The 12,665-nt window shown below is 36.4% G+C and overlaps 1 pseudogene; it reads right to left on the minus strand.

The window, feature by feature from the left end:
- Window positions 1–10,340: 10,340 nt before the first annotated feature.
- On the minus strand, window positions 10,341–11,323 carry LOC101979725 (annotated as a pseudogene).
- Window positions 11,324–12,665: the final 1,342 nt, after the last annotated feature.

Raw genomic sequence — 12,665 nt, forward strand, 5'->3', positions numbered from 1 at the left:
CTCTCTCTCTCTCTCTCTCTCTCTCTCTCTCTCTCTCTCTCTCTCTCAGCAGTTATCAATTTTCCAATAGCTCCTCAGTTAGGGGTGGGACTTCCTGCCCACCCACTTCCCTGTTTTCAAACTGAAATCTTGTCTGTCTTGAACTTTCACAGGTAATGTCTATAGTGTCACAACGTCTCTGAATTCATATGTATAACTGTCTACATTTGTCCTGAAGATACTGTGCCCTTTCATTTACTCACTGTCTCTAGCTCTGAGATTCAATCTGCCTTCTCTCTATGATGGTCCCTGAGCAAGGGCATGGTAAGATATTGATGTCCCATTTAGAATCTGACATTCTAGAGACTCATTCTCTGCACTTTGACCAGCTCGGAATCTCCAAGTTCATTATTTTCTTTTGGTAAAAATAGCTTCTCTGACAAGCAGTGACAAATACATTAATCTGTAGGGATAACAAGAAATCATTAGCAGTTGTTTAATACTATATTCATCTAGCAGAATAAAGACACTAGGCTCTGCCTAGGGGCTATGGCCTGTCTAGCCACAGGTTTTGGGTACCAACAACAGTGCAAGGTATGAGTGTCATCTAATCGAGTTGACCTTAAATCAGATCAGAAAATGGTTGGTTATGTCTGTGATTTATGTCAGAATTTCACTGGTGAATTTGTCTTGATAGATCAGTCATTATTGTACCCGTCAGGATTTAAACCTTGGAAGGACTTATTAATTTTCTCATCTGCTGGTATGTATAGCACCTTCCAGCACTATGAAAGCCAGTAGAGATGAAGCTTCCAGGTGAGTACTGCCTTGATTTCTCACTGCTTTACGACAAACGTATGCTGTGCATTTAGCAATGGGATCTTTTTGCCAAATTTTAGGGATAATCAAGACCACTAGCAATAACTACTAATGTTTTGGGACCTATGGAACCTCACTGACTCCAAAAGAAGCAACCCATTTCTGGCATTAAGATTTTTATTTGTTATTGTGTGGAATATAGTGCATGTGTTGTCTGTCACCCCATTATAGGGTAACACCACTAAAATTCTTTCCATAAATGTGTACATATATAAGCTTGAGACTTCTATATTAGTGGGTTCCCATATGACGTTTTAGAAATGCTTTGGTGTTAATTATTCCTCCCGTAAGTTCCTGTCTCTACCTTGCATTCCCATCCCTCACCCCAATTTAACACTTCCTGTTCCATTACTTCCCTTTAATTCTTTATACTACTTTCTTCTCTTTTCTCCCTTGAAAGCCCAAACCCATTGAAAGCTTACCTAGTTCTGTAGCCTCAATGTGTATTCCAAACAGAACGTACGTATTTGATGTTTAAAGCTAACATGACATGAAAGAAAGTATGAAAACATATATTGAATGTCTTTATGAGTCTGAGTTGCCTCATTCAGAATGACTTTGTGATAATTATCTTTTCTCATCACTGTGATCAAATACCTGTCAGAATGTTGGGACTTTGTCTCACATGTCAGACAAAATGGTGGGGAAGACACAATGGCTGGGGCAGGCTCAGTCACAAGTGGTGGGAACTTGCTTCCCATCACATGAAAAAATGTAAACTTGAGTTGCTGAATGAGAGCTAGGGGTGAGAGGGAGTTTACATTCAAGGCTCATTCCAGTGGCATCTACTACTTAAGCTTCTTATGCAAATTGTTCAAAAGTAACCCAAAGCAGTGTTGTCTTCTTTAGATGAAGTGCTTGAAAACATAACAAGCTCTGGATTCTGGTATTTGAATTTGATTGTTGTGATACTTTGAAACATTGCATTTCTGTATTTTGTTTGTTTCTTTGTTTTTATTCAAGATTGCTTTGCTAAACATTGAAGAAGTCGAGGAAGGCACAAGAAGATAAAAAGACCAAATTCACTGGTGAACAGAATTAACATTTCAAAGTAATTATATTATTGATTATAATCTACAGATTCAGTGTAATCTTCCTTAAAATCCCGATCACATTCTCCACAGTTCTTTTAGTACAGTAAAGAACCTCACTCATAGATTGCTTTTGGTAAAATTGCCATTTTTACTATGTTGATCCTCTCAATCCAGGAGCAAGGGAGATCCCTCCATTTTCTGGTGTCCTCTTCAATTTCTTTCTTCAAAGACTTAAAGTTCTTATCAAATAGATCTTTCACTTCCTTGGTCAGAGTTACCCCAAGATATTTTATGCTATTTGTGGCTATCGTGAAAGTTGATGCTTCTCTAATTTCCCTCTCTGTTTCCTTATCCTTAGCGTATAGGAAGGCAACTGATTTTTTGGAGTTACCTGTATCCTGCCACATTACTAAAGGTATTTATCAGCTGTAGGAGTTCTTTGGTAGAGTTTTTGGGGTTGCTTATGTATACTATCATATCATCTGCAAATAACGAGAGCTTAACTTCTTCTTTTCTGATACGAATCCCCTTGATCCCATTATGTTGTCTTATTGCTATTGCTAGAACTTCAAGCACTATATTGAAGAGGTATGGAGAGAGTGGACATCCTTGTCGTGTTCCTGACTTTAGTGGGATGGCTTTGAGTTTTTCTCCATTTAATTTAATGTTAGCTGTCGGCTTGCTGTAAATAGCTTTTATTATATTTAGGTATGACCCTTGTATCCCTAATCTCTCCAAGACTTTTATCATAAAGGGGCGTTGAATTTTGTCAAATGTTTTTCAGCATCTAATGAAATGATCATATGTTTTTTTTTCTTTCAGTTTATTTATATGGTGGATTACATTGATAGATTTGCATATGTTGAACCAGCCCTGCATCTCTGGGATGAAGCCTACTTGATCATGATGGATAATTTTTCTAGTGTGTTCTTAAATTCGGTTTGCCAGTATTTTATTGAGAATTTTTGTGTCGATATTCATGAGTGAGATAGGCCTGTAATTCTCTTTCTTGGTTGGGTCTTTGTGTGGTTTTGGATCAGGCTAACTGTAGCTTCATAAAAGGAATTTGGATGGAAATAGAAAACACTATCCTGAGTGAGGTAAGCCAGACCCAAAAAGAGGAGCATGGGATATACTCACTCATATTTGGTTTCTAGCCATAAACAAAGGACATTGAGCCTATATTTAGTGATCCTAGAGAAGCTAAATAAGGAGAACCCAAAGAAAAACATATAGGCATCCTCCTGAATATTAATCTTCATCAGGCGATGAAAGGAGAAAGAGACAGAGACCCACATTGGAGCACCGGACAGAAATCTCAAGGTCCAAATCAGGAGCAGAAGGAGAGAGAACACGAGCAAGGAACTCAGGACCGCAAGGGGTGCACCCACACACTGGAGACAATGGGGATGTTCTATTGGGAACTCACCAAGGCCAGCTGGCCTGGGTCTGAAAAAGCCTGGGATAAAGCCAGACTCGCTGAACATAGTGGACAATGAGGACTACTGAGAACTCAAGAACAACGGCAATGGGTCTCTGATCCTACTGCACGTACTGGCTTTGTAGGAGCCTAGCAGTTTGGATGCTCACCTTACTAGAAATGGATGGAGGTGGGGGTTCCTTGGACTTCACACAGGGCAGGGAACCCTGATTGCTCTTAGGGCTGGGGGGGGGACTTGATTGGGGGAGGGGGAGGGAAATGGGAGGCAGTGGCTGGGAAGAGACAGAAATCTTTAATAAATAAATAATTTTTTTAAAAAAAGAACCTCACTCAATGGGATCCTTCCTATACACTCTTTCCTTCCTCAGTTAAACTGCCCTGGAAACACCCTCAAAGGCACACCCAGCAATATGCTTCAAAGTGATTCTAAATCTCATCAAGTTGACAATCAAGGTTAACCATCAAACTTCCCAGTTATAGGTATTTGCTAATTTGAAGGCTTAAAGTCTGTCTAACTAACACCAATACCATTGTGACAAGTAGTCTATCTTTGTTGTCACTTCTATTATTGCCAGGATATCAAGTGCTTTCCTATCAGGACGGGCTTTACTGTTATGTCTGTAAGTTGGAGAAACTTACTCTCAGTAAATAGATGAACAGCAAGCTGCACTTACTCAGGGTAAGTGCAGGACCCAATTTATATGCTAATATGGCATTTCCAAATTAGTAAAGTTGAAGTATCCAATTCATCTTTTTAATCATGTTGTTATAAAAAAGCAGGGGGAAAGTAGATATCTAAAACATACAATTCTGCTTTGCTGGCAGTTGCCAAGAAGGTCATCATCACAATTCTAGTGCATACAACTTACTTCCGATTTCCTTGAGTAAGCATATACCAAATGTTTCCTTGATGTAACTTATTGGTTTAGTTAAAGAGAGTACCAGTTGGAATACTGTCACAACAGTGTTGCATAAACGCCTTACAAAAACTCTGTGGCATTGTAAAAGCATGGAATTACATAGCTGTATTTTAAATTTGTAGCTGCTGATGAGTTTATCTAAATTAAGCTAAACTAGGTTTTGTATTATTTCAGTCTCCTCAATTGTATCCTCTTTAAGACAACAGCTAAGAATCTTAAGAATAAAGAAAAGAAAAAAAATGGCAGCTCCAATTACTCCAACACTAAAACCATTTTTTCTTCCAGGTGCCAATATCCCACTGACATGCCCAAAGAACACTGTTGGGGAGGCTGAAAACGTGTTAGAAAACAGTTGCTGTTTTGATTTTATATACATATAGCCTCTTTGTGTGAACAGTAAATAGCTTGGACACAGAGTTTCTCTTTCATAAATCTGCATACAGAGACCTTTCCCCTTGCTGCTGAGATAATCCTGTACCTGTCTACCTCCACAGACTGATCCCTTCAACTCTTCAATCCTCTTCCAAATAATCTCAGCATCAAAATGAATCAAGTCTGAATGTTATTTTTTAATATTTGTGGTATTAATAGCACATAAAAATAACATATTACTTTAAAAAACCTAGTTTCTAAAGACCTTGTGGCACATTTGTGTGTGTGTATGTGTTTGTGTGTGTTTGTGTTTGTGCACATGTACATGCATGTATGTAATGCTGAAGTGTAAACTCAGGTCATTGAATACATTATCTAAACACATATGTATGACTGTGCCAAAACTTAACTCCTAGTATCACTTTTAATAACAGAGGAATGGAGGTACAGACGTGCATGCATTTGTGTATGTGTATGGAATTTGGGGATAATGGGCTTCATAACTATGTTTTAATATTACACTTTAAATCAATTTAAATATTGAGAAATTAATCAGTATATGCAGTAGAAAGATTTTTGGTAAAAATGTAAGACAGTTTGATCTGCTAAGATTTTATTTTGGGGGCTAAAGAGATGGTTCACCCATTAGAGTACTGGATGCTTTTACAGAAGATCACGGTTCAATTCCCAACGCCCACACAGCAGTTCATAACTACTTGTAACTCCAGTTTTAGGGGATCTGAAACCTTCACACAAACACATGTTCAGGAAAACCACAAATGCATATGAAATAAAAGCAAAATAAATTACTTTCAAGAAAGTTTTTATTTTTATTGTGTAAACAGAGACTGTTCATTCGTTTCCTGGCCAACGAAAACCAAATAATCACACAGAAACTGTATTAACTACAACACTGTTTGATCTATTAGCTCACGTTTCTTATTAACTAACTATTACATCTTAAATTAACCTATTTCTATTAATCTATGAATTGCACAAGGCTGTGGCTTACTGGTAAGGGTCTGGTGTCCTCCTTTGGCAGCTACAGTCTCATCCTTGATTCTGCTTACACTCTCTCTTTATCTCTGTTCAGATTTCCCACCTGACCTTACTCTGATAAGTTATTAGACAAAATAACTTTATTCATCAATCCATAAAAGCAACATATACACAGAAGAACATCCCATATCACAATTGTAATAATTTTTGGAATCTTTATGAGTGCCTTTATATCTCAAATACTAAGAACAGTTATCAAATCCTTATTTAATGTCTTTTAATTAATTAATTAAATTTCCAAATTTTGTTTATAAATGTTCTTTTACATTTAAAGGGGAATATGATATAGATATAAATAATTTGCATTGGTATGGATTTTGCTTTGTTGATATAAATTTGAGGTCAATTTTGTTATATGTATATGTATTTCTGATATTGACTAAGGTATTGTGATTGTGTAGTTTATTTTAAAATGTATTATCAGGAAATAAAGGTTGTTAATGAATAATCATCAATAATAGTCAATCTTGTAGTCATGTTATGTTAGATTTTCTAGATATATAGAGATATATTTCAGTTATATAGGCATTCTTCATCTCTTTCAAAGACTACAGAATATGGCATATTAAATGTTTTAATAACTTAGGGCTTTTCATGACAGTGAGACACATCTGCTCCTGGCAGCACCAATCTATTTCAAGAGGAAGATGGGCATCAAAGAGTCTCCTTATGAAGTTGGTTAGCCATTTGGTCAAGAAACTGCTCTTGGCTGGACTGTTGCATAAACTGGACATGAAGAACATGCAGAGAGACAACTGCTGAACTTGCCTAAAGGTAAGATGTTCCTGCAGGGTTTCTGATTCATAAAAGAGTCTGGAAGACATTCTACAGGACACAGAAAAAAGTGACTAAACTGCCTTTAAAATTTCCTGATTCATGAAAAAGTCTGCTGGATCTATGGGCCTGAAGGCCAAAGATGGATGCCCCAATGCTACAAAAAAACTTTGGGTGACTGTTCAGGCAGCGAGATGCCTCTGTCATTTCTAGATTTTTTGAAGTTGCTTACTTCTTATTTACTTAGGTAATATTATACCCTTTTGGAGTCTTTGATGGAGTTAAAGAATAGATAGATAGTTATAATTTTCCTTTGTTATGATACAAGATAAAATAGATATAAATATTGTAACTGTAGTTCTTATTTGATAACTGTTTTGTTATATGTAATTTTGCTATGTTAAAGTTAAAGCCTTCCTTTTTTTGTTTAAACAGAAAAGGGGAATTGGTGTAGGAGGTCCTTCTATATTTGGGTTGCTTTCATTGGTTAATAAAGAGACTGCCTTGGCCTTCTGATAGGACAGAAACTTAGGTAGGCAGAAAAGACAAACTGGATGCTGGAAGAAAGAAGGCAGGCAGAGAGAGCTGCCATGGAGTCGCCAGTGTCAGACATACTGAATCTTTCCCAGTAAGCCACTACCTCATGGTGACATACAGATTATTAAAAATGGATTAAATAATATGTGAGAGTTAACCAATAAGAGGCTAGAAATAATGAACCAGGTAGTAATTTATTAATACAATTTCTGTATCATTATTTAGGGTGTAAGCTAGCCAGGTGGGATGGAACAAGGGGCCCTTGCTCTTACTACAATAGCTCCTCAGAACAACAGTTGAACATGTTTGACATGACATGTCTCAGGAGGATTATAGGCAATACACAAAGAGATAGGCTGTGCAACGATGACATAAAGAAACATCTCCATCTACAGAAGGAAGCAAACTACAGGATATACCAACAGCACTTGAAATACTTTGGTCATGTTATAAAAATGAATGATGGCAGATATCCACAGATAACACTTGATGAAGGAGTACACAGGATAAGGCAAAGAGGAAGAACCAAAAATCAATGGATAGACAGCATAAAGGTAGACTGTGGAACCCTGTGTATGACAACACAAATATCTAGGATTGTCCAGGATAGGAACAGTTGGAGAACTGCCATAAACAGGCTGTTAATGAATGCATAAGCATTGCCAGGGCATAAGTGATGATAAAATAATGATTAAATCATTAATATATGAAAACAATTGATTTCCATAAGACAAAGTTTGGTATTAATATATTAAGTGACAAAAGATAAAGGTAAGCATTATAACTACATCTACTTTGTACATTTTAGGACTTTTCTTTAGTAATAAAATAAAAAATTGAAAACGTATATTTAGCAGCATTTTTCTTAAAGTATCATTTTATAACTAAACTTAATGTTTTTTTTTAAATTATGATACATGAAAAGTAGAAAGCAGATAAGGGAGTATTCTAATATTTAACTAATGGTGTTTAAATGATGTCCATAATTTGTTATAGATAAAAAGTAGGATGTAACCAATACATCATAAAGAATTAAGTATTCCAAATATGAATAATTCTAAAAATTCAAGATCAAGTAAGTTAATGTGGAAAATTATCAATGAATCCCTCATTCAAAAGGACTGCAAAAGCTATGCCTAGTAGGATTTATGGCATAAATATGACACAAGGACATGGAACATGTACATATGACTAATAGTGTTGTGTGGTATTTTGATCACATTCTGATGCTCTCAAGACTGCCACTAAAAATTTGTTTTGAGTCAGAGGGTGGAGTGAGCTACTAGCTGATCAAAGTTAACTATAGAGGTTTTGGAAGGCTAAGGACAGATAGAGAGACAGGAAGTAGTAGGGTGGGGCTTACAGAGGATTTCGGCCCTTTATGGATCAAAGAATGAAAAAGAGAAGAAGATATTGCTCACTTCTCCATCACTTCTCTGCTCATTCTGGTTCTGACTCCCTGATATATGACTTATGAGTCTTTATTGATAAAAAATAATTAGGCAAACATTTAATCTGGACCCCAACTCGTGGCATAAAAATCACATCACAAGAAGCCACTTGCTCCTGGCTTAGTAGCCATTGGACCTACTTCCAGCTGGTTTTTCCTCTCTTGCCCCAGGTTCTCTGAGTGAGTCTGGGGTTTTTCTATTGCTGGCACTCTGTAACAAACTCCACATGGTAGCTATCCATTGCCCCAAACTCCACAAGTCCCAAACTCCATAGGTGTCTTGACTCCAAATGCAGCAAGAGTTAGCCACCTGCCACAGAGCAGCTCTATCCTTCAAGTGCCTCTATGCCCTCACTTTCCACCACTCCAGACAGTCATGCTTCTTCCACACACCATGCTGTGTTCTACACACCTACCTGTATTCACTTTTCAGGCAGACAGCAGGTTCTCTCCATGGGTGGGCTTCTCTTGAACACAGATAAAGAGAGAGAGTAAGCAGAATCAAGGAGAAGACTTTGTGTAGCTGCCAAAGGAGGACAGCAAACCCTTACCAGTAAGCCACAGCCTTGTGCCAATACATAGATTAATAGAAATAGGTTAATTTAAGATGTAAGAGTTAGTTACTAAGAAGCCTGAGCTAATAGGTGAAACAATGTTGTAATTAATATAGTTTCTGTGTGATTATTTGTTTTTTGTTGGCCAGGAAATGAATGAGCAGTCAGTCTCTGTTTACATATTGAAACTACTGAATTTATTCCAGATAATTCAGAATTAACTTTAATATTTAATTAAATATAACAAATAATAGAAATAGAAATCATTCCTTGTATATAACACATATCAGATCCAATATTGGTCTGTTAGGCACTCTACTACAAGTAATGATGAAACTGAACATCTGTTTGTAGGAAATATGTTAGAAGCCTCAGAATTTCATAAGAAGCACCATGTTAAGGAAATTATAAGGATATGTTCTACTTGTTCTTTGTATAACCAAACTCCACTATGTAGAGAAAGTAACCCAAAGTGTACTAAAAGAAATGAAGCGTGGCAAATTAATGTGTTTCATTTTCTAGAGTTTGGAAAATTAAAATATGTACATCATACCATAGATACATATTCATGATTTCAATGGGAGACTGCTTTGAATTCTAAAAATGCTGGTTCCGTAATTATACAATTATTAGATGTCCATCATAGGGATACCTGTACAAAATAAGACTGCTCCACAATATGTATCTGGTAAAATGAAACCGTTTTTTGCATATTACAACATAATGCATATTACCGGTATACCATATAATCCTTTAGGGCAAGTGGTTATAAAAAGATCTAATTGCACTTTTAAAAATATGCTTCATAAACATAAATGGGCAGTAAGGACTCCCCCAGATATAGATTGCACAATTCTTTGTTAACTTCAAATTTTTAAATGCCAATGAGAAAAAAAATGGCAGCTGCAGAGACACTAGAAAGTAGAAAAACTACTGAATTAAATCGGCCTTTAAAGACGTGTTGACCTCAGAAAGAAAGCCAGGATATAGGTTACATTTTGAAAGAGGTTTTGCATTTGTTTCCACAGAAGAAGAAAAGCTATGGATACCATTGAAAATGATAAAGATTAGATTGGAACAGGACAGACATCTTTATTTAAAATGGTGAAAGCTCATCAAACAGTTTGGCCATTCAGTATAAACTAACTTTTTTTTAAAACTTCTTTAAAATACTGAGTTTATTTCACATGAATATTTTTGTCTCCCTACTATTTCCACATCTGACCACCACTATTACTACATCCTATCATAACATTCTATACATACTTAAAACCAAGTAAAGGGTGGAGCTCCATCCTTGAAAACTAAACAGGCATTTTAGACAACACATTCTTAGCAATGGAACCTGGACAACATTTATCAAACACAGTAGGGAAAGTTCTCACTTTGCATTATAAAAAGGACAACCAGATATATCAACTGTTACAGAAATTAAGCAAGACGGAATATTTCAAACTGTTTAAACCATTTTCTTAAAGATACTTCCTCCACTGCCAGAGATCTTGACTTCCTGGTCAATCATCCAGAAGCAATTCTTCACACAATTAATGAACTTGGCTTCCACCTTTTTCTATACTTGCTTACATTTTTGCCTTAATGTCTTCTACAGAATTAGGTCCTTTTGGTGTTTTAGGGGTTTTTTCCTGTTTTATGAAGGACTCTTGACACTTTGATCTTGGTGTTGATGGTTTTAAGTCTTTTCGATTTTTGTCTGATTTTTGTGCATTTTTGGTTGAAGTATCTCGTACAGATTTCTTCACTGGAAATTTTTCTTCAGCTTCCTCATCATCAAAAGTCATCATCATCATCATCTTCTGCATCTTCGGCATCCTCATCATCTTCATTATCATCCTCATCAAGTTTTACTTTTTTCTATGGAACCTTGTCGCCACCTCCAGGAGCAGATCACTTTCCAGACATACTCAACAGCTTTACATCCTCCTCATCTTCATCGTCTGACTCTGCATCTTCTTCTACAGCTACTAGGTTCTGAACACTAATGTATACTAGCCCTAAACCACACTTCAATCTTAAGACCACAAGAGGTGTTATTTCAAATACCCCAAGAGAAACTGTTGACTGTACAGACATTATCAAAGTTGCCAGTGTTACTTTAATTGGACTGCCTTCATAGTTCATTGTTTCTACCTCTACGATGTGTAATTCGTCTTTTGCCCAGCACCTAAACTAACAATTCTCAGTGATAACTGGTGCTCATTCTCATCATTATCCACCTTAAAGTGATAATCTCTGTCAGCCTTTAGTTCACAACCGAAAAGACAGTTCTGAGGCCGTAGAGGGCTCTTGTCCATTTAGTCTTCCATGAAGTGGAGGCGTGGTCTCCAGTGGAAGAGAAGTAGGACGGAGGGTACTGCCTGCTGCTCCTCAGAACAGGCATGCAGGGCGGAATCACGCCAGGGACTAAACTAACTTTTAAGACTAACAAATTACTTTAATTTGATCAGATATAAATTGACTTATGAAAATCCGAAAATTTAAGATTGGCACAGGATTTTGTTATTGTCTTTCCAGGAGAAGGCATCTAACCTAGGAAAATGAAGACCACTAGAGAAATAAGACATCTGAAGAAAATGTCCCAGGGAAAAGAGTAAATTGGCCTAATGGAGCCAGGTGGTGGTGGTGCATGCCTTCAATACCAGCACTCGGGAGGCAGAAGCAGGCAGTTATCTGTGAAATATCTAGGCCAGCCTGGTCTACAGAGTGAGTTCCAGGACTGGCTCCATAGCTACTGAGAAACACACTGTCTTGAAAAACTAACCAAACAAACAAAAAAAGGCCTAATGGTATAGAACATTTCTAACAGGATAAAATTTAAAGTAGGCTTTGGAGGTAGAATGTGGTTCTCCCATTCTCTAAACTAAGCATTCTTGTTCATGGAAAGTCCAAAATCTCTGTCTCATGTCTGAAGAGCTTCCTGGTATAGGACATAAAAAAATTAAGGAACTACTCTCTTGCCACTTATTTTATAAACCTTTGGTTTTATTTTTACTCTTTAAAACTTTCAATGTATAAATATAATCTAAATATTTATAAGGATATATAAGTGTGTGTGATATTAGTGGTCATATTGAGCATTAATTCTTGCAAAACATTTCATCTAGCTTCCTTTACATTATTTCAGGTTTGAGTCTGAATCAAGTAACTAGAAATTAAGCTTGTGTGCTTTGAATGTACTTAACAAATTGTGGCCCTTTAAGCTCACTGAAGTCTGCTAAATATGACACTTTAAATGTTTTGCTACAGTGAACCATGACCATCCCTAACAGTGACCTTTGAAATCTCCCAAATGATGATGGGGTCATACAACAATGATTCTACCTGGATTGTGGTAATGCCACTGCGCTGAAAAACACAATCCAAAGATCACTTTTGGACAATAAATTGCTCCAGACAGTTTCAAGGCTGCTATGAAGGCGTTAAGTCACTAACAATGTCACACCAGTTTGGAATTATGATTAATAGGGTGATATTTATTTTATATATATATATATATATATATATATATATATATATGTATATATATATATATATTCAATGAAAGGCATGATAGATATATTCAATGAAAAGTATGATAGATATGAAGAAAAGCAAAGATGTTTTCTAAACTCATATTTCTTTCTGTCCCATATCATGGCTCTTGACATG

This window comes from Microtus ochrogaster, unplaced genomic scaffold, assembly GCF_000317375.1.
Source record: "Microtus ochrogaster isolate Prairie Vole_2 unplaced genomic scaffold, MicOch1.0 UNK12, whole genome shotgun sequence".
In the NCBI taxonomy this organism is placed as follows: Eukaryota; Metazoa; Chordata; class Mammalia; order Rodentia; family Cricetidae; genus Microtus; species Microtus ochrogaster.